Here is a 24,569-nt window from a genome sequence, read left to right as displayed (position 1 = left end):
GAGAACATTTGTTTTTGAAATTTTTGCCGTTTTCTTCATTGTTTTTATGGAAGAGAGGATTTTCAGAGATTCTTACTCCAACATTTATCCTGATATCACTTGTATTTCTTGATATTTTAATAATTCCATTGATCCTGATACATCAACAAAAATATTGAATCTAATTTTTTTCAACTTTTTTTTAAGTTCCAGGGTACATGCACAAGATGTGCAGGTTTGTTACATGGGTACATTTGTGTTATGGTGGTTTGCTACAAAGATCAACCCATCATCTAGGTATTAAGCCCAGTATTCATTAGCTGTACTTCCTGATGCTCTCCCTACCCCTGTCCCCCTGACAGGCCCCAGTGTGTTTTGTTCCCCTTCATGTGTGCATGTGTTTGTATCGCTCAGCTCCCACTTATAAGTGAGAACATGTGGTGTTTAGTTTTCTGTTCCTGCGTTAGTTTGCTGAGGATAACAGCTTTCAGCTCCATCCATGGAATGTATTTTTGAAAGAGTTTATGGAAAGAGTCAGATAAAAAACAAATAGATCTATACATAAGATTTTGCTTACTAAAATAAATGAAATATCTGTCATTTGTTAAATGATGACTATGAACCATGAATAGTTACTCTATTCATCTTCATTTATGAATTCTTTATGTTCTCACAAAAGCCAAACGAAGTAATTGCCATTATTTACCTAGTTTTGTAGATGACAAAACTGAGGCAAAAGTTGGTAATGACCACAACTGAGTTTAGAGAGCAAGCAGTTGAGCCAGGATTTCAACCCATGTCATCTGTCTCTGAAGACTATGCTCTTATTCAATACCTACTTATAATGTAGTAGCTTCATTTATATGCTATGTTATGAAGACATTTTAGAATTTTCTTATACATTATTAAAACTGAAATTGTGAAGCACACTGGCTTTTAAAAGAGGTTTGAAAATGTTTCTTCATTTTCCTATGAAATGCCTAGCAATCATTTGAACGTTGTACCTCTCTGAAGGTTGTATCCCTCCCTCTCTATTGCTTTTAAATATATTTTAAGATATTGTCTTTATTATTAATATCCTGAAATTTTATTAATATAGCACTAGGTGTGAAACCTTTACTCATTCCTGCTCACCATTTGACAGGTCATTTCCTCAGGTCTGGGGAACTTTCTGTTAGTAGTTATTTTAAAATTATCTCTCTAGTCTCTTCCATAATGGGACTCCTATTATATAGAAGTTAGAACTTCTTAATCTATCTTTATTATTTATTTTTTATATCATCTGATTCTTATATTCACTTATCATTGTAATGAGTTTGTTGAAAAATCATAATGATTTAAGAAGTGTGTATAACAGCTTTCATCCACTGCTTATCTGTATTGTATGTATAATTATCTGTTTGTTCATTCATTTGCTTCAAAGAATGATCTACATTCCTAAGCTCTTAATTTAGTTGATATCCATAAACCAATGGAAGTCAACCACGCTCTTGCCTTAAGCACGTGATATCCTGTTTTATAATTTTGATTTTAAGCATTATATGTAATTTTAAAAATTATCATGATTACTCCATTTGATTTAATCACGTTTCAGTGTTTTCAATAATTGAGCTTGTTGGCTTTTTTTATGATGTTACTTTCCCCATTTATTTGATTTTATGCAGTCAGTTTCATATTGCAATTGCTTCTTAGACATTGCTATTTCTGTTTGGGAATCCAGCTTCTGAGAAAAGGCAGAAGTCATCGTATTGTAATTTTTTGCTGCACTATTTATAGCAAAAGCAGGAAATGAGAAGAATCTGCCTTTTTGTGTGGTATAATGGCTAGTTTTCTGAGAATAGTGCTGTTTTTCTCTTAGGTTTTTCTTTGTCTGTAATGAAACTGACATTTGTGTTTTAAAAGTAGAGGTCATTTATTGTTAGGAGACAATTTTCCATGAATCTCTCACTTTCTACACATCTAAGCATTAACAGCTCATTTGCTCCATGACTATCTTTTCAGGAACTTTTGTATAAGCAGACATCCCTCTGAAAATGGATAAATAACTCCCCCTGGAGAAAATTAATTTACATTCCTAGGCAGTGAACACCAGACATACTCTGCACCTGATACCTCCCAGGGCAATAAGGATAGACAAACCACTTGTCCCTCCTTTGGGAGATTTGCTTACAACTCAGAGTCTCAGAGAATCATAATGTCTTTCTCCATAGAGGGAAATTCCCATGTTTGCCAGCAAACCTGGTAAGAGAACAGTTTCTCTGTTTCCGAGTTCCTCTTCTGTAAATATTTCTACTGTGTATGCAGTCAACACCTGACACTCATTGAGCCACCTTCTGGGAACTGGGGCTAGGAGATGAGCACCAATATGTTACTATTTCTGTAATTATTATTGATATCTATTTGAACTCAATGTCTTACTAGATGAACAATGAAAGTGTGGCAAGCCAGAGTAATAGTTTCCACCTTGCTGATGCTTAGGAGCTGCTTAACCCCTTTATTTTGTAGTATCTCCTCTACAATCCTACAGTAATCAAAACATCATGGTACTGATACATGAATAGACATATAGACCAATGGAACAGAATAGAGAACCCAGAAATAAGGCTACACTCCTACAACTATCTGATCTTCAACAAACCTGACAAAAACAAGCAATGGGGAAAGGACTCCCTATTGAATAAATGGTGCTGGGATAACTGGCTAGTCATATGCAGAATGAAACTGGACCTCTTCCTTACACAATCCACAAAAGTCAACTCAAGATAAACTAAAGATTTAAATGTAAAACCCAAAGCTATAAATATCCCAGAAGATAGCCTGGGCAATACCATTCAGGACATAGGCACAGGCAAAAATTTCATGACGAAGATGCCGAAAGACAAATGGAATGTAATCAACCTAAAAAGCTTCTGCACAGCAAAAGAAACTATCAACAGAGTAAGCAGACAACCTACTGAATGGAAAAAAGAAATGCAAACTTTGCATCTGACAATGGTCTAATATCCTGCATCTTTAAGAAACTTAAACAAATTTACAAGAAACAAATAACTGTATTAAAAAGTGGGCAAAGGACATGAAAAAATGCTTTAAAAGAAGACATACATGTGGCCAAGAATCATATAAAAAAAGCTCAAAATCAGTGATCATTAGAGAAATGCCAATCAAAACTACAATGAGATATCAACTCATGCCAGTAAGAATGGCTATTATTAAAAAGTAAAAAAAATAATGGATGCTGGCAAGGTTGTGGAGGAAAAGGATCGCTTATACATTGTTGGTGGGATTATAAATTAGTTCAACCATTGTGGAAGACAGTACGGTGATTTCTCAAAGACCTAAAGATAGAAATGCAATTCAACCCGGCAATCTCATTACTGGGTATATCCCCAAAGGGGATATAAACCTTTCTATTATAAAGACACATGCATGTGTTCATAGCAGTACTATTCACAATAACAAAGACATAAAATCAACCTAACTACCCATCAGTGACAGACTGGATTAAAAAATGTGGTACATATACACCATGGAATACTATGCAGCCAAAATAATACCAAGATCATGTCTTTGCAGGGACATAGATGGAGCTAGTAGCCATTATTCTTAGCAAACTAACACAGGAACAGAAAAACAAATATCACATGTTGTCACTTATAAGCGGGAGCTAAATAATGAGAACCCATGAAACATAGAGAGGAACAACACACACTGGGGCCTATCGAGGGTGGAGGTTGGAAGAAGGGAAGGAATCAGGAAAAATAACTAATAGCTTATTTTAATAGGCCTAATACCTGGGTGGTTAAATAATCTACACAACAAACCTCCATGACACAAGTTTACCTATGTAACAAACCTGAACATACAGATGAACATACAGCCCTGAAATTAAAGTTAAAAAAAAAAGAAGTTTGTTGATCTATGGTTGAGATGCATTTGCAAATAGCAGAAGCCTATTTACAGTTAACTGGATAACTGGAGTATGTTCAAATACATATCTTCTTTCTGTCATACAAAACAAACAAACATTACATTTGTTGCCTAATTGAGAAACATGTAAAAATCACTGAGTGTGAATAAGAACATCATACAACTTAATGAGCATGGAAAATAAGTAATTCTACAACTACAGAAAATGCTAGTTTTGAGGTCTTTTAGGCTTTACAAGATACAGCAATTTCTTTCATAATTCTGAGGTCTGTATTTTTACACTCTTTTTTTAAGTATATATATTTTTTGACTGGCTTGTTGGAGGGAATGATTCCCCTTAGTCTGTCTCTTATTTCTCTCAGAGAGTAAATTAAAAACATGTTATATAGTGTAATCACATAAAAACAACTTCATAACTCAGAGTCCAAGAAATAAACACCAAAATCAAATTGCAGTTCACACACACATACACACATACATATATATACATATGTGTGTATATAATACATATTACATATACATGTGTGTATGTGTGTGTGCACGCATGCATGTAATATATAACACAAAAGCCCAATTTGGTTTGAGTTTTTTTAATACTGTTTTTAACTTTTTAAATGTTTCTATGTTGCTTTAAGTAATGGAAACGTAAAACTTGTTAGGAGATATGTTCTTATTTTATCATATTTTTTTCTTATTGGCCTTTTATATATTACCACACGCTTCCCTATTACTTTACACTCCAGTCCATGAAGAAGCAGACTGTCTGTGAAGCAACGCCTTGATAAAAAAGAAACCATCCAGCCAAGGCATATCCCTTAGCATCTGGCTTGGGAAAATAGAAGACATAGTCTAAGCATTTCTGCACATCTGTATGAAAGATAGTGGAGTTAGTATCATTTGTTTGTTTCCTTTTTACAGTTTAAAAAATAAAAGCTGATGCATTTGAAGCTTACAATAATGACAGCAAATATTCCAAAGGCTTTCATATGCAAAATATTTTCATTGCTGAAGAGCTAGAATAAATTTTGGCTCACTTGCATTAACATTTCTCTTCTTGGGACTTTTGCTTCATTTTTCACAAAGTTTGCATTATTAGTGCTTTGACAACTTTTGCATAAGATTTCTTTCTCTTGATCCCCTGAACAGTAGATAGACAAAAAAACAAGCTCACACTGAAATTGAATTTCATAATTAGTCTTCAGGCTGTAAGAATGTTCTTAGAAGTTTTACATAATAACTGATAAATCAGCAAATCAAGTGTATTCCGTTTTGAAGTGTCAGGCTTTTAAATTCTTAGGAAATAGTCTTGTGATATGAAACCTGAAGAGATTTGAAGACATAATTAATAGAACATTTTTCCCAGAAAAAAAATATTTCTAATATTTATTGTAGCATCAATTACTAGCAACTTCAATGCTGGTGATCTCTAGTATTTGTGTTTCTCTTCTTTTCCAGGGAATTAAAACTAAGCAATTTTCACAGCCTCATTTATAATTTTAGATGAGGCCATGAGACATATTTCTGGCTAATACAAGGTAAGCTGAAATATGTATGTAACACAAAGGAATAGCCCATTAAAAAAATCCTCTGTGATTTTAGTTCTATCTTTCCACAACTCCCAGTCTGAGAAAGAGGGACCAATAGGGGAATTCTGGGACTGCAGGGCATGACAAAGCCACCAAGTGGAAGGTGCAACAGCTCCTGCATTTCCTTGCATATTATAGAGTGAAAAATAAATGTATATATTAAACCCACTTAGATTTTGGGTTTGATAGCAACTATCCTATTGATAGCAATTATGCAGACTCCCTTTCTTTGATTATTCTGGCTATTCTTGGCTCTTTAAATGTTCATAAAAATTTGGAATCAGTTGGTAAATTACCACACACACATACACATTTGTGCATACGCACACAGGAAACACCTTATAGAATTACAATTTCAAGTCTGTTGAATCTAATTACAGGTTAATTAGAGAAGAATTTACAACATCACATTATTCATACCTCCAACTTAAGACCATCAGCTATTCCTTAATTAACTTGAACTTACTTTTTTTTACCAAGAATACATTGTAGTTTTCTATGTAGGTGTGTTGTATATATTTTCAATAGATATATTCTACATATTTGATGATTTTGATATTTCCAAATGATATTTTTTGAAATTTCATTTTCTCATTTTTTATTGCTAATGTATGGAAAAATCAAAGTTATTTTCATTTTTAATTTGTTGAGTTATAACAACACATATAGCAAAGTGCAGTAATCTTAAACATACAGCTTGTTGAAATATTGTGTAGATATGTGGGAATGTAATCAGCACAGGGATCAAAATAAAGAACATTTCCAGAAGCCAGGGAGCTCTCATATGCACTTTTCCAGTAAATAACCATTTCTGCATGAACTAACCCTTATTCTAACTTCTACCATCTTATATTATATCATCTTATCCTATCTACATAGGTTTTTATGCGTATAAATGAGAATGTACAGTCTGTCACTCCTTGTTTCTTGTTTCTTTGTGTTCAATATAATGTTTGAAATTCATCTATATTATTGCCTGTAAAATAGTTCAGTCATATTCCTGGTTGTGTTATACACAGTTGCATGAATATATCTCAACTTAGTGATTCATTCTCTTGTTAATGAACATTTACAGAGGTTGTTTCCAGTTTTTGCCTATCAGGAAAAATATTTTTAAAGTAATAAGCATTCATTTACCTCTGGGATATACCTAATAATAAAGTTTCTACTTCGTCAGAGATACTTATGTCCAACTTTGGCAGGTGTCATAAAACAGGTTTTAATAGCGTTTATGCCAGTGTTCACTCCTTGTAGCAATCTATGAGAGGCTTAGTGGCTCTGCATCCTTGCCTACATTACATATTGGAAGTTTCTCTTTTAATTCTTTTTTTTTTTCCCTTAGCCATTCCAGTTGGTATGATATGGATTTACTGTGAATTTAACTTCTATTTTCCTGTTGATTAATGATGCTGAGTACATATGTATGTGCCTAACAGTATTTGGATATCCTCTTTCACTAAATCTCAAGCTTTGGTAAAATTTGTACTAATTTTTTAAGGTTTTTTTGTGTATATTGGAGGCTGGATTTACCTTTTGCTCCTTTATTAATGAATTGTGATGAGCAGATATTTTAGTAAAGTCTGTTTTGTCAAATTTTCTTTCATAATTGTATATGTCTCCTTTTAAAGAAACATTTTTCTACCTCATAGTCATGAAGACAATTTCATGTTTTCTTCCTGGAAATATATTGTTTTACCCCTCATATATACGTCTATTATTCATCTTGAGTTAGTTCATGTACAGTGTTTCATGGGAAATAAAGTCTATTTTTTCCATATGGATATATGTGTTGATACGAACATTTTTCAAAAGGCCATCCCTTACCCACTAAATTACATTAGTGTCCTTATCTTAAATCAAGTGACCACATACGTGTTTATCTGAAAGCAATTTCCTTTCCTTCTATTGGTCTAATTGTACATTTCTTTGTTGTTACCATACTTGTAACTTAATAGAAACTCAGAGTTCTCATTATGCATCCTTCAACTTCATTTGTTTAAAATAGTGTCGGCCATGCTGGGTTTGAGTTTTGATAACTTTTTAGAATCATCTTATAATTTTATGCAAACAAAATCTTCAGAGTTTTGATTGGTATTGCCTAAAATCTATAAGTCAACATGAAAAGCTCTGTCTTAACATTTAGTCTTTCAGTCCATAAGTGTGGCCTACTTCTCCGTTTCAGCAGATCTTCCGAATTTATTTTTCTGTTTTGATGTCCTTGGAGTTTGATATTTTTTCATGTTTCATAATATTGTTGTTTCCTAAATGATATATTTTTAGCTAGCTTATAAAAGTACATGGCTTGTTTCATATTTAACTCATATCTGGTGACCTTGTAAAATTCATTCATTAACTCCAGTAGTTTATTAACTATTCCTTGTTTTCTGCTTCCACATTCATTTTATCTGAGAATAATGACAGTGGTTTTCCTTTCTTTTCAATCATTATATTTCTGTTTGAGGGGACTTTTACACCAGATAGGATATCCAACACAATGTTAAAAAGAAGTGGCCAATAATTATAGTCTCATTACACACTAGTCTCCATAGGAAGACAGCATTCAATATTTCACCATTAAATATTGTTTGCTGTAGGCTATTTTGTAAATATTCATTGTCAGAATAAAAAAAAAAACATACTTCTAAGTTTGCTGAGTGTTTTTTAGAAAATCATAAATGGGTCTCAATTTTATCAAAATTTTTACAACAATTGATATCATAAGCCTTATTCAGATGTAATATTTAATAATGATTGAATTGTGAATATTAAATGAACTTGCATAATTGGAATAAAACTCATTTTGTCATTATAAATTATTCTTTTTACATATCACTGGTTTGTTAATATTTTATTTAGGGTTTTTCATCTACGATAATGAGGGGCCTTTAATTTTACTTCCTGCAACTTTCAGTTTATGTTATTGAGATTATGCTGTGCTTATGAAGTAGTTTAAAGTGTTTTTTCTTTTTCCGTTATGTGAAGTTTTTATGTAAGTTTAATATTGTCTCACATATTTTGAAGAATTCAGTTGGGAAAACAACTGGGTTGAAAGTTTTCTCTTTTGCGAAATTTTTCACTGCTGGTTAAATTTCTTTAATAGATACAGAGCTATTGAGACTTTTTACTCATTATTTGATTAGCTTTTGCTGATTTTCCATAAGTCAAGCTAATCTAAATTTTTTAGTGGTGTTATATTGTTCATAATATACTTTTTGCTTTCTTTATTTTTTCAATATTTGTAGTTTCAGTAGTCACAGCCCTCTTTAATTTGCAACATCATTGGTAATTTGCTCTCAATTTCCCTCTCTCTTCTTTTACTGATTAATTGATTCATTGATTATTGTTTGTATTGCTCTTAAATTATCAAATTTATTAATATTTTCAAAATGATAATTTTTCAAATTGCCAATTTTATTTTTATGTCGTTTTAAAATTTATTGAGTCTGCCATTTTATTAGTTTATTTCTAGTATTTTCTCTGAGTGCGGTATGCTGTTCTTTAAGTTCTTGAAATAAATGCCTATATAATTGGTTATAGCCCCTCTTCTATTTACTGCATCCCAGAAGTTTTGATATGCCATATTTTGCTTGTATACAGTTCAAAATATTTTGTATTTCCATTATATTTTTATTTTTAATAAATTGGTTAGAAATATACTGCATGATGTTCATATATTGGAGCATTTTCTTGTTATCTTTTATAAGTTGATATCTAGCTACAATTCACTGTGCTAGAAAAATTATTTATATACATTATTTGAAATTTGTTGATTTTGCTTAACAACACAAGTTTTTGCAGTTATTGTTCTATATATACTTTATAAAAAGTTGTCTTTTGTAGTTGCTAGACATAGTGTTTTGTATGGCAGTTAGAGAAATTTTTCTCATTGTGCAGTTCACATATTCTGTAAATTTATTAACATTTGGTTTGGTTATTTGGTCAGTTCCTGAGAGAAATTAGTTTAAAAATCAAACAACCCCACCAAAAAGTGGACAAAGGATATTAACAGACACTTCTCAAAAGAAGACATTTATGCAGCCAACAAACACATGAAAAAAATGCTCATCATCACTGGTCATCAGAGAAATGCAAATCAAAACCACAATGAGATACCATCTCACACCAGTTAGAATGGCAATCATTAAAAAGTCAGGAAACAGGTGCTGGAGAGGATGTGGAGAAATAGGAATGTTTTTACACTGTTGGTGGGAGTGTAAACTAATTCAACCATTGTGGAAGACAGTGTGGTGATTCCTCAAGGATCTAGAACTAGAAATACCACTTGACTCAGCCATCCCATTACTGGGTATATACCCAAAGATTATAAATCATGCTACTATAAAGACACATGCACATGTATGTTTATTGCAGCGCTATTTACAATAGCAAAGACTTGGAACCAACCCAAATGTTCATAGATGATAGACTGGATTAAGAAAATGTGGCATATATACACCATGGAATACTATGCAGCCATAAGAAAGGATGAGTTTGTGTCCTTTGTAGTGACATGGATGAAGCTGGAAACCATCATTCTGAGCAAACTATCCCAAGGACAGAAAACCAAATACTGCATGTTCTCACTCATAGGTGGGAATTGAACAATGAGAACACTTGGACACAGGGTGGTGAACATCACACCTTGGGGTCTGTAATGGGGTGGGGGATGGGTGAGGGATAGCCTTAGGAGAAATACCTAATGAAAATGACGAGTTAACGGGTGCAGCAAACCAACACAGCACATGTATACATATGTAACAAACCTGCACATTGGGCACATGTACCCTAGAACTTAAAGTATAATAATAATAATAAACTCCATATATAATTATAAATTTGTTAATATGTCCATGAATTGTCAGCTTATTTATTAAATATTTTGAGTTCATATAATTAGGTACATAAACATTTAGGCTTGCTTTACTATCCTATTAAATTGACTATTTTATGTAGACTAAACAGCTTTCCTTATAACTAGCAATGCTATAGCCAAAAGAGTATTTTGTCTGATATAATACAATGGCTTCACTTAGTTGATATTTTCATGTTATAGCTATTTTTATCTTTTTGATGTCAACTTTTATGTGTCTATATCTTTTATATGTTTATTTTCTAATTAGCAATCTTGCTCTTATAAGTAGCATTCCTGGTCTTTGGATGTGTGTGGTGGAGGGAGGAGATCATTTATATTAATTAAATGTAATTCCTAATAATTCAATATTTTTCTGCTTGTTTTATCTCTTTATCCAGTTTTTTTTTATCTTGTCTTCCTTAAATTTATCTATGGTTTGTCCTTAGTAAGTTTTCATACCCATTATTTTGTTATGTATTAATTTTCTTTCCTTTAATGTTTACCCTAAATTTTGCAACATGAATCCTAAAATAATACAATGTATTTTAATTTATAATCATTCTAAATAATGCAAAACTTTGTGACATTTTAACCCATTTAATCTCTCTAGGCTTCATGCTATTATTACCTTACAATTTACTTATCTCTATATATTATTCCCACAAAAAGTAATTATTATGGTTTTGAATAATTAGTATTCATTTATGTTTATATTCATGTGTACTCTTTCTGGAGTCTTAAATGCTTCATTACTTGGCTTTCATCTGAGATCATTTTTTCTCTCCTTAGATAATTTATTTTATTTTTTATGTACCAGAGAGCAACAAAAATTGTCTCTGCTTTTTACCTAAAAATATTTATATTTCACCTTAATTTTTTTATGGTAATTCTTTCTTAGTATAGAATTCTAAGTTGGCAGGGGTTTTTGTTTTATTTTTTGTGTTATGAGGCACTTTACATGCTCTTTATTTTTCAAATTTCTTTATTTAAAGTTTATATATAAAATTGTATATATTTATCACGTACACGGTGTTTTAAAGTATATATACATTGTGAAATGGTTAAATCTAGTTAATTAAAAATGTATTACCTCACATTGTTGTTTGATAAGGCAACAAAATACATAAGGAACTCAAACAACTTAATAGAGAGAAAACAGATAACCCAATTTAAAAAGTGGACAAAAGACCTGAATAGACATTTCTCAAAAGAAGATAAATAATAACTATCAAATGTATGACAAATCAACAGGGAAATGCAGATCAAAATCACAATGAGGTATCACCTCACTATGGTGAGAATGGCAAATATTAGTCCATCTATTATGGAATACATTATGGAAATACCTACAAAAAAATAAAAATACACATACGTGTAATCTGGCAGTTCTTTTCTTTCATGCCTTTGTAGAAGTTGTTTTGTTATCCTCTGGCTTTTGAAGATCATATATCATATGTACTTGATCATTTAAAGGTCAAACATCTCCTACCATCCTTAGTCTTCTGACTGCTTTTAAGATGTTCTGTGTGAAGTTTTCAGTAGATTTTCATTCATTTTGTATTCTTTATGACTGGAGTCTATAGATCTTCAAATTTTGGTCTAATTTCTTTTCTCAGCTATGGAAAATTACTATTTTTTCAACAATTACTTCTGCTCCATTTTTATTCTATTCAGTTGAGACTTCAGTGGCATACAAGTGATTTTTTTGTTATTATTTAATTTTTGTCTTGTTTCACTGTGCCAAATATAGCTTTTATGCTCTTTAATGTATGTCTGTTCTCTGTGAATCCATTTGGACATTTTATAATTGACTAATCTTCCCTCTTTCTACATCTAATCTGTTATTATAGCAACCTATTAAATTCTTTATTCCCATCCCTTTTTTATTTAATAGATTCTAGCTTTATGGTAAATTTGCTCATTTTTTTTCTGTTTTATTGTATTTATCATATTTGTTTTAGTTTTAATTATTAATATTTTTGAGAGACAGTCCCACTCTGTAACCCAGAATGGAGCGCTGTGGCGCCATCTTGGCTCACTGTAACCTCCTACTCCCAGGCTCAGGTGACTATCCCACTCCTGGGCTCAAGAGATTTGCCCACTTTTGCTTTCCAAAATGCTGGAATTATAGGGGTGCATCACCACACCGAGCCCATCATATTTATTTTTAAGGTACCTACAATAAAAGTCCAATATGTGGATCTCTTGTGGCTATTGTCTGTATTTTCTCTTTTAAAAAAATTCTTTAGTTTTTTTTGAATGTGTAATAATTTTTAAAATTTTGGATATTGTTTATGAAAAATTACAGTAACCACAGCTGATGTCATCTGCACCAAAAAAAGAAAAAAAAAGATTTAATTTGCTTTTGCCAAATGGAATTATATGTTATATAGAGTTGAAAAGAATATATCTCAGGATTTAAATATTCATAGCTTATTTTATTTACTTTGGAAAATCTAGCATGTTTTCTAGCATGTAAGTTTTCTTCCAGTTCTCATGGTCAGATTATATTACGATGAAATGCTGGTGATCAGAAACACAGGTGCCATAACTGTTGTGCTCACAATAATATCTTAGTAGAACCAATGAGCATAGAAAATTGATAATCAACTACTTAGTAAAAGTTAGATAATACTTTTAATAGCTAAAATGTTTTAACTTGTGAAAAATCATGTTTTTGTCTGAAAGTAGTGATAAAGCCAAGTAACATATAAATATATAAGAATATCTGCAAGCCATAGGGATATTATGGCATGCAACATGAATTTACACAAATGAGAAATAACTGAAACTGATTATCATAATTTTTAAGTAGTCAGATAATGTTTATACAATACTGAAGCTATTTATGTCCTTAAATTTTTCTCTATATATTCATATTTTCTTTATCTTTTATATTTCTAAACACATTTTTTTGAAAATTATAACATGCAAACATGGCTAGCAGGTGAGAAGCAGAAAACTAAAACTGAGGTTAAAAAAATGGAGAGATACTTAAAGAAAGAAGGGGGGGCAATAAAAGTCATACAGATTTAGTAACTGGCCTCAAGCCTATTTTAGTAAAATAAGTTTAAGTTAATATGTTCAAGATTTCTTAAGCAGACAGATTTCTTAAGCAGACTGAAATCTAGCCTGGTTGTAACAGTTTTCTTGATGTTCTTGAGCACATGAGTTATTTATACTGAATATGTGTTTCTTTCTAAGTCTTAAATAATACATAGGTTTCAAAGAGTATTAATCTTAAATGTTATACAAACGAGTTTTAAGTTTTGCTGCAACAGTTTAAATCTGTTCATATAATAAATATAAATTTCTTTATTGGGTGAAATTTTTATGCTTATTTAGTGCTAACAGAGCTGCCACTATACAAAATTTCTCTACTTTCTCAGTGAAAAAATGACTTTATATCATACTTAAATAGATAAAGTCTCCAAAATACTTGAAAAGGTAAATTCAAAGGAAAGACTATAGAGAAAAAAAGTCAATTTTCAATATTTTGGCTATATAACTCAACTAACAATATTTTTAGACACAAAATTCCCTTGTATTTTGTTTTTACTAGTTTTGTTTTCACATTTTTTGAATGATTTATTTGCTGATTTGGGAAAAATTAAATAAACCAGACTTTCTATTAACCCACAAAGTGAAATGCTTACATTTTATAATCCTGGGTTATTGTAAAACATTATTAAATGATTCTCTAATTTTGAAATGTATAACCCAGTTGAATGATTCATTTATAAGTTGAATTAATTATTCAATTTATTTACAATATTAATCATCAAGCATTTATTAAACACCTACTTTTTCCATATGTTCAGAAAATATTCTGTAAAGTTTTAATCTTATTATGTTAGAGCTATTATTTTAAGTATAGTAATCAGAGTAGAGAAAACCCAATAATACTAAAAGTAACATATGTGTTTGAAACTCATGAAAATGACAACATGATTTATTAAAGGAGATACAACCTGGATACTGGTATTAAACTATTTCCACTTCGTTACATATTACCTTAAATATTAATGTATTTTAAGATACTTAATTGCACTTTTTTCCTCTTTATCCTCCATCTTCAATCTTTTTTTCCATAGAGATAAGCTAATCATTTGTGTTTCTTTCCTAAAGGAAGTTTGTGTTACAAGGCTTCAATCCATGGGACCTATGTTTCTGATTTACATGTTTCTATATCCTAAATTTACTAACACAAATTAACAAAGCTTTTATTCATTACCCACAGGAATTAATGAAGAAAAGTCAGATATTTGAAAGAATTTCCCTTCACTGGGACTAGGTTACAGGTTTGCTATACCTCTATCACTGAAGGCAGTGGCAAGGCCAGGGACAAGTGGACCCAGGGCCCCTGGCTCCTGCATTCCCAGACTGCATGAGCCTTTCTTAATTATGGTAGAGAAGACAGCTACGGAGCTTTTAAGGAACATGCGCTTGGAAAACAGGGTAAGAATAGTATCCATAACGGAGGGGATATTTGTTTCCTTTTCTTCATTATTCAGACATTTGTTAAGTCATACTGATTTTTGTGAAAACTGAAAATAGGCATTCAACTGTGCACAGCTATAAATTATCACACTTTTAGTCATTTCCTTTAGAAGTAGTTTGCAAAAGCTAACCTTTTTATACTTTTAATATTGAACTCTGGCTTACAAAATTACTTTCTAAATTGCTAAAAATTCAAAAGTGATTGATAAGAAATTCCTGCTCAAGGCTTCAGATTGATTCTCTGAACCTATAATGTTTTTTCCATAATATTATGCCTTAGCTACACCCAGATATAGTCATTAACTGCAGGCCATTGTCCAAAAGAAGTACAATTCAGGCCTTTCTCATTACACTTACTCCCTACTACACTTTAATTTACTCATCAACTATGCAACGTTGCTTGGGTTTGACAAAAACTGCATTATTCAAGTTGCTAAAATAATCATGTTGTTAAAAAAAATACTCTATATCATGCCTCCCAAGATAACCCTGATTACTAAATTTTCTCAGGTGAAAGACATGTAACCAGTTTCTTTTATTTAATAAAACAAAGGTAAATTTAAAACATTAATTTTATTGTGCCTATTGTTGCCTTTGCAAATATGTTGAACCTGTTTGAAACTGCTTCTCCTACCCTGATGAAATCTCGAGAAGGTCCCATAGCTTTGCTAGGTACTTCATTTAAGCCCTGACTAGACATTAAAAACAAAATAGACTTGCTTTTTCCCAAGGTCAATTGATACGTATAACCTCACAAAATTGAATCACGAAGAAACAGAAAACCTCAATATACCCAAAGGAGTACTGAGATTGAATCAGTAATACAAGTTTCACAATAAAGAAAAGCACAAGACCAGGTGGCTTCACTGCTGAATTCTACCAACCTTTAAAAGAAGAACTAACACAAATTATTCTCAAACTATTCAAAACATTGAAGCAGAATAAATTCTTCCTAACTCATTCTACAAGGCCAACATCACAGTGATACCAAAACCAAAGACACAACAAAAAATAAAACTGCAGGCCCATATCCCTGATTAACATAGATGCAAAAATCCTCAATCAAACAAGAGCAAACTGAATTCAACAGCACATTAGAAAGATAATAGACTTGATCAAGTGGGATTTATCCCAGGGATGCAAGGATAATTCAACATATGCAAATCAATAAATATATTATGCTGAATCAACAGCAAAAAGGATACAAAGCATTTGATTATCTCAATAGATGAAGAAATAGCATTTGATAGAATTCGATATCCCTACATGATAAAACATTCAACAAATTAGGTAGGGAAAGAACATACCTCAACACAATAAAGGCCATATATGACAAATCCACAGTTAACGTCACACTGAATGGAGAAAAGCTGAAAACTTTTACTTTATGATCAGGAAAAGACCAAAACAGCATGGTACTGGCACAAAAACAGCAATCCCATTATTGGATATATACCCAAAGGAATATAAATCACTCCACCATAAAGACACATGCACATGTATGTTCACTACAGCACCAGTCACAACAGCAAAGACACTGAATCAACTTAAAGGTCCATCAAGGTATACTGGACAAAGAAAATGACATGCATATATACCATGGAAGAATATACAGCCATAAAAAAGATGATTATGTCCTTTGCAGCAACATACATAAAGCTGGAGGCCATTATCCTAAGCAAACTAATGCAGGAACAGAAAACCAAATACTGCATGCTCTCACTTATAAGTAGGAGTTAAACAACAAGAATGCATGGACAGAAAGAGGGGAACAACAGACATCAGGGCCTACCTGAGGGTGAAGGATAGGAGGAGGAAAAGGATCAGCAAACTACTTATTGTGTAATATTCTTATTACCTGGGTGATGAAATAATCTGTATACCAAATGCCCATGGCACACAGTTTACCTATATAACAAACCTGCGCATACACCCCTGAACCTAAAAAATAAGTTAAGAATAAAGAAACACAAAAAAAGACACATAGACTAATGGAACTGAATGGAAAACTCAGAAACAAAGCCTCACACCTACAGTTGTCTGATCTTAAACAAGGCCAATGGAAGAAAGCAATAGCGTAAGGACTCTCTATTCAATAAGTGGTTCTGGAATAACTGGCTAGCCATATGCAGAAAAATAAAACTAGACACTTACCTTTCATCATATACAAGCATTAACTCAAGATGGATTAAAATGTAAATGAAAGACCCCAAATAATTAAAATCCTAGAAGAAAACATCGAAAATGCCTTCTCAACATTGGCCTTGGCAAAGAATTTTTGACTAAGTCCGGAAAAGCAATTGCAAAAAGACAAAAATTGAGAAGTGGAACCTAATTAAACTAAAAAGCTTCTCCACAGCAAAAGAAACTATCAGCAGAGTAAACAGACAACCTACAGAATGAGATAAAATACTCACAAATAGAGGCCTAATATCCAGAATCTACAGGGAACTTAAACAAATCAACAAGCCAAAAACCAATAACCCCTTTAAAAATGGGCAAAGAACATGAACGGACACTTCTCAAAAGACATACAAATGGCCAAAATAACATGAAAAAATGTTCAACATCACTAATCATTAGAGAAATGCAAATCAAAACCACAATAAGGTACCATTTCACAAAAGTCAGAATGAATATTATTAAAAAGTCATAAAACAACAGATGTTGGCAAAGCCATAGAGAAAAAAGAATGGTTATACACAGTTGGTAGGAATGTAAACTAGTTCAGCCACTGTGGACAGCAGTTTGGAGGTTTTTCAATGAGCTTAAGACAGAATTACTATTCAACAGCAATCCTGTTACTGGGTATATATGCAAAGGAAAAATATATAATTATATTGTAAAAACACATGTACTCGTATGTACATCACAGCACAATTCACAATAGCAAAGATATGGAATCAACCTAGGTTTCCAGCAATGGTAGATTAAAGAAAATGTGGTACATATATACCATGAAATACTATGCAGCCATATAAAGGAAAAAGTCATGTCCTTTGCAGCAACATGTATGGATGGAGTGGGAGGACATAATCCTAAGCATATAAATGCAGGAACAGAAAACTGAATACTACATGCTCTCAATCATAAGTGGGAGCTAAACACTGAACTCACATGGACATAAACAAGGAAATAATAGACACAGTGGACTACTAGGGAAGGAGGGTAAATAGGGGCCATAGTATCGATGGGTACCCAAAACTACCTATTGGATAATATATTCACTACATGGGTGCAATATATCAATGTAAAAATTCTGCACATGTACCCCCTGTGTCTAAAAGTAAAGCTGAAATTTAAAATAAAAAAATACCAATAGAAAAATTAAAAAGGGAAAAAAAGGAAAAGACAAAGTTCACCACACCTACTGAACACAGTACTGGAAATCCTACCTAGAGCAATTAGGCTAGAAAAAGATTTAAAAGGGCATCCCAGTTGGAAGAGAGGAAGTCAAACTATCCCTCTTTGCAAATGACATTATCATATATATAAAAACATCATATATATCATATATATAAAGACATCACCAATGGAAAACAATAGATCACCCAGAAATATATCCGTTTATGAGCCTTGCTCATTGCTAATGCAGCAGTCTGAGACTGAACTGTGAGGTGGTGGTCTGACTTGGAGAAGGGCATCCGCCATTGCTGAGGCTTGAGTAGGTAAACAAAGCAGCCAGGAAGCCCGAACTGGGTAGAGCCCACTGCAGCTCAAGGAGGCCTGCCTGCCTCTGTAGGCTCCACCTCTGGGGGCAGGGAATAACTGAACAAAAGGCAGCAGAAACTTCTGCAGACTTAAACATCCCTGTCTGACAGCTCTGAAGAGAGCAGTGGTTCTCCCAGAATGGAGCTCTGAGAATAGACAGACTGACTTTTCAAGTGGGTCCCTGACCCCCAAGTAGCCTAACTGGGAGAGACCTCTCAATAGGGGCCGACTGACACCTCATACGGCCCAGTGCGCCTCTGAGACAAAGCTTCCAGAGGAAGGATCAGGCAGCAATATTTACTATTCTGCAATATTTGCTGTTCTGCATTCTCCACTCATGATACCCAGGTAAACAAGGTCTAGAGTGAGCCTTCAGCAAACTCCAACAGATCTGCAACTGAGGGATCTGACTGCTAGAAGGAAAACTTACAAACAGAAAGGAATAGCATCAACATCAACAAAAAGGACATCCACACCAAAACCCTATCTATAGGTCACCATGATCAAAGACCAAAGGTAAATAAAACCACAAAGATGGGGAGAAACCACAGCAGAAAAGCTGAGAATTCTAAAAACCAGAGTATCTCTTCTCCAAAGGATCACAGCTACTCACCAGCAATGGAACAAAGCTGGACAAAAAATGACTAATGAGTTGACAGAAGTAGGTTTCAGAAGGTCAGTAATAACAAACTTCTCCCCGTTAAAGGAGGATGTTCGAACTCATTGCAAGGAAGCTAAAAAACTTGAAAAAAAGATTTGACAAATGGCTAACTAGAACAAACAGCATAGAGAAGACCTTAAATGACCTGATGGAACTGAAAAACATGGCACGAGAACTATGTGACGCATGCACAAGCTTCAGTAGCCGATTCGATCAAGTGGAAGAAAGGGTATCAGTGATTGATGATCAAATTAATGAAATGAAGTGAGAAGAGAAGTTTCGAGAAAAAAAGAGTAAAAAGAAATGAACAAAGCCTCCAAGAAATATGGGACTATGTGAAAAGACCAAATCTACATTTGATTGGCGTACCTGAAAGTGACGGGGAGAATGGAACCAAGTTGGAAAACACTCTGCAGGATATTGTCCTGGAGAACTTCCCCAACCTAGGAAGACAGGCTAACATTCAAATTCAGGAAATACAGAGAACACCACAAAGATACTCCTCAAGAAGAGCAACCCCAAGACACATAATTGTCAGATTCACCAAGGTTGAAATGAAGGAAAAAATGTTAAGTGCAGCCAGAGAGAAAGGTCAGGTCACCAGCAAAGGGACGCCCATCAGATTAACAGCAGATCTCTCAGCAGAAACCCTACAAGCCAGAAGAGAGTGGGGTCCAATATTCAACATTCTTAAAGAAAAGAATTTTCAACCTAGATTTTCATATCCAGCGAAACTAAGCTTCATAAGTGAAAGATATATAAAATCCTTTACAGACAAGCAAATGCTGAGAGATTTAATCACCACTAGGGCTGCTTTACAAGAGCTCCTGAAGGAAGCACTAAACATGGAAAGGAACAACCGGTATCAGCCACTGAAAAAACATGCCAAAGTATAAAGACCATCAATGCTAGGAAGAAACTGCCTCAACTAACAGGCAAAATAACCAGCTAACATCATAATGACAGGGTCAAATTCACACATAACAATATTAACCTTAAATGTAAATGGGCTAAATGCCCCCATAAAAAGACACAGAATGGCAAATTGGATAAAGAGTCAAGACCCATCATGTGCTGTATGCAGGAGACCCATCTCACGTGCAGAGACACACATAGGTTCAAAATAAAGGTATGGAGGGAGACCTACCAAGCAAACGGAAAACAAACAAACAAAAAAAGCAGGGGTTGCAATCCCAGTCTCTGATAAAAGAGACTTTAAACCAACAAAGATCAAAAGAGACATAGAAGGCCATTACATAATGGTAAAGGGATCAATGCAACAAGAAGAGCTAACTATCCTAAATATACATGCACCCAATACAAGAGAACCCAGATTCATAAAGAAAGTCCTTAAAGACCTACAATGAGGCTTAGACTTCCACACAACAATAATGGGAGAATTTAACACCCCACTGTCAACATTAGACAGATCAATAAGACAGAAGGTTAACAAGGATATCCAGGACTTGAACTCAGCTCTGCACTAAGTGGATCTAATAGAGATCTCCAGAACTCTCCATCACAAATCAACAGAATATACATTCTTCTAAGCACCACATCCCACTTATTCCAAAATTGACCACTAGTGAGAAGTAAAGCACTCCTCAGCAAAAGTAAAAGAAGAGAAATCACAACAAACTGTCTCAGACCACAGTGCAATCAAATAAGAAACTCAGTCAGAACCGCACAATTACATGGAAATTGAACAACCTGCTCCTAAATGACTAGTGGGTAAATAACGAAATGAAGGCAGAAATAAAGATGTCCTTTGAAACCAATGAGAACAAAGAAACAACATACCAGAATCTCTGGGACACATTTAAAGCAGTGTGTAGAGGGAAATTTATAGCACTAAATGCCCACGAGAGAAAACAGGAAAGATCTAAAATCGACACCCTAACATCACAATTAAAAGAACTAGAGAAGCAAGAGCAAACACATTCAAAAGCTAGCAGAAGGCAAGAAATAACTAATATCAGAGCAGAACTGAAAGAGATGGAGACACAAAAATACTCTTCAAAAATTCAATGAATCCAGGAGCTGGTTTTTTGAAAAGATCAACAAAATTGATAGACTGCTAGCAAGACTAATAAAGAAGAAAAGAGAGAAGAATCAAATAGATGCAATAAAAAATGATAAAGGGGATATCACCACGGACCCCACAGAAATACAAGCTACCATCAGAGAATACTATAAACACCTCTATGTAAATAAACTAGAAAATCTAGAAGAAATGGATAAATTCTTGGAAACATACACCCTCCCAAAACTAAACCAGGAAGAAGTTGCATCCCTGAATAGACCAATAACAGGCTCTGAAATTGAGGCAATAATTAATAGCCTACCAAGCAAAAAGAGTCCAGGACCAGATGGATTCACAGCCGAATTCTACCAGAGGTACAAACAGGAGTCGGTACCATTCCTTCTGAAACTATTCCAATCAACAGAAAAAGAGGGAATCCTCCCTAACTCATTTTATGAGGCCAGCATCATCCTGATATCAAAACCTGGTGGAGACACAACCAAAAAAAAAAAAAAAAGAGAATTTTAGACCAATATCCCTGATGAACATTGATGCAAAAATCCTCAATAAAATACTGGCAAACTGAATCCAGCAGCACATCAAAAAACTTATCCACCTTGATCAAGTTGGCTTCATCCCTGGGATGCAAGACTGGTTCAACATATGCAAATCAATAAATGCAATCCATCACATAAACAGAACCAACAACAAAAGCCAATGATTATCTCAATAGATGCAGAAAAGGCCTGCGAAAAAATTCAACAGTCCTTCATGCTAAAAACTCTCAATAAACTAGGTATTGATGGAACATATCTCAAAATAATAAGAACTATTTATGACAAAGCCACAGCCAATATCATACTGAATAGGTAAAAACTGGAAACATTCCCCTTGAAAACTGGCACAAGACAAGGATGCCCTCTCGCACCACTCCTATTTAACATAGTGTTGGAATTCCTGGCCAGGGCAATCAGGCAAGAGAAAGAAATAAAGGGTACTCAATCAGGAAAAGAAGAAGTCAAATTGTCCCTGTTTGCAGATGACATGATTGTATATTTAGAAAACCCAACATCTCAGCCTAAAATCTCCTTAAGCTGATAAGCAACTTCAGCAAAGTCTCAGGATACAAAATAAATGTGCAAAAATCACAAGCACTCCTATACACCAATAACAGACAAACAGACAGCCAAATCATGACTGAACTCCCATTCACAATTGCTTCAAAGAGCATAAAATAACTAGGAATCCAACTTACAAGGGATGTAAAAGACCTCTTCAAGGAGAACTACAAACCGCTGCTCAGTGAAATAAAAGAGGGCACAAACAAATGGAAGAACATTCCATGCCAATGATTAGGAAGAATCAATATTATGAAAATGGCCATACTGCTCAAGGTAATTTATAAATTCAATGCCATCCCCATCAAGCTTCCAATGACTTTCTTCACGAATTGGAAAAAACTACTTTAAAGTTCATATGCACCAAAAAAGAGCCTGCATTGCCAAGACAATCCTCATCAAAAAGAACAAAGCTGGGCATCACATTCCCTAACTTCAAACTATACCACAAGGCTACAGTAACCAAAACAGCATGCTACTGGTACCAAAACAGAGATATAGACCAATGGAACAGAATAGATGCCTCAGAAGTAACAGCACACATCTACAACCATCTGATCTTTGACAACCCTAACATAAACAAGAAATGGGGAAAGGATTCCCTATTTAATAAATGGTGCTGGGAAAACTGGCTAGCCATATGTAGAAAGCTGAAACTGGATCCCTTCCTTACACTTTATTCAAAAATTAATTCAAGATGGATTAAAGACTTAAATGTTAGACCTAAAACCATAAAAACCCTAGAAGAAAACCTACTCAATACCATTCAGGACATAGGCATGGTCAAGGACATCATGACTAAAACACCAAAAGCAATGGCAACAAAAGCCAAAATTGACAAACAGAATCTAATTAAACTAAAGAGCTTCTGCACAGCAAAAGAAACTACCATCAGAGTGAACAGGCAACCTACAGAATGGGAGAAAATTTTTGCAGTCTACCCATCTGACAAATATCCAGAATCTACAAAGATCTTAAACAAATTTTACATGAAAAAATCAAACAACCCCATCAAAAAGTGGACAAAGGATATGAACAGACACTTCTCAAAAGAAGACATTTATGCAGCCAACAGACACATGAAAAAATGCTCATTATCACTGGTCATCAGAGAAATGCAAATCGAAACCACAATGAGATACCATCTCACACCAGTTAGAATGGCAATCATTAAAAAGTCAGGAAACAACAGGTGCTGGAGAGGATGTAGAGAAATAGGAATGCTTTTACATTGTTGGTGGGAGTGTAAACTAGTTCAACCATTGTAGAAGACAGTGTGCAATTCCTCAAGGATCTAGAACTAGAAATACCATTTGACCTAGCAATCACATTACTGGGTATATACCCAAAGGATTATAAATCATGCTACTATAAAGACACATGCACACATATATTTATTGTGGCACTATTTACAATAGCAAAGACTTGGAACCAACCCAAATGTCCATCAATGATAGACTGGATTAAGAAAATGTGGCACATATACACCATGGAATACTATGCAGTCATAAAAAGGATGAGTTCATGTCCTTTGCAGGGACATGGATGAAGCTGGAAACCATCATTCTGAGCAAACTATTGCAAGGACAGAAAACCAAACACGGCATGTTCTCACTCATAGGTGGGAACTGAACAATGAGAACACTTGGACACAGGGCAGGGAAGATCACACACCAGGGCCTGTCATGGGGTAGGGGGTTAGGGGAGGGATAGCCTTAGGAGAAATACTTAATGTAAATGACAAGTTAATGGGTGCAGCACACCAACATGGCACATGTATACTTATGTAACAAACCTGCACGTTGTGCACATGTACCCTAGAACTTAAGGTATAATAAAATAAATAAATTAATCAAAATAAATCTGTGTATTTACCACCAACTGATTTTTGATAACGGCACTGAGAACATACATTAAAGAAACAACAGTCCTTCATAAATGGTATTGTAAAACCAAATATTTATATGCAGAAGAATGTAACTAAACCCTTATCTTTTACCATATATAACAACCTACTCAAAATTGAATATTCAAAATTGATAGGAAGAATAAGTTCTAGTGCTCTATAGCATTGTAGGGTGACTACAGTTAACAATTTATTGTATATCATCAAATAGCTAAAAGAGAGGATTTTGAAAGTTCTCAACAGAAAGAAATAATAAATTTTTAAGGTAATAGATATACTAATTACCCTGACTTGCTCATTACAAAT

This window comes from Rhinopithecus roxellana, chromosome 14, assembly GCF_007565055.1.
Source record: "Rhinopithecus roxellana isolate Shanxi Qingling chromosome 14, ASM756505v1, whole genome shotgun sequence".
Classification (NCBI taxonomy): domain Eukaryota; kingdom Metazoa; phylum Chordata; class Mammalia; order Primates; family Cercopithecidae; genus Rhinopithecus; species Rhinopithecus roxellana.
Note: the sequence above shows the minus strand (reverse complement) of the source record.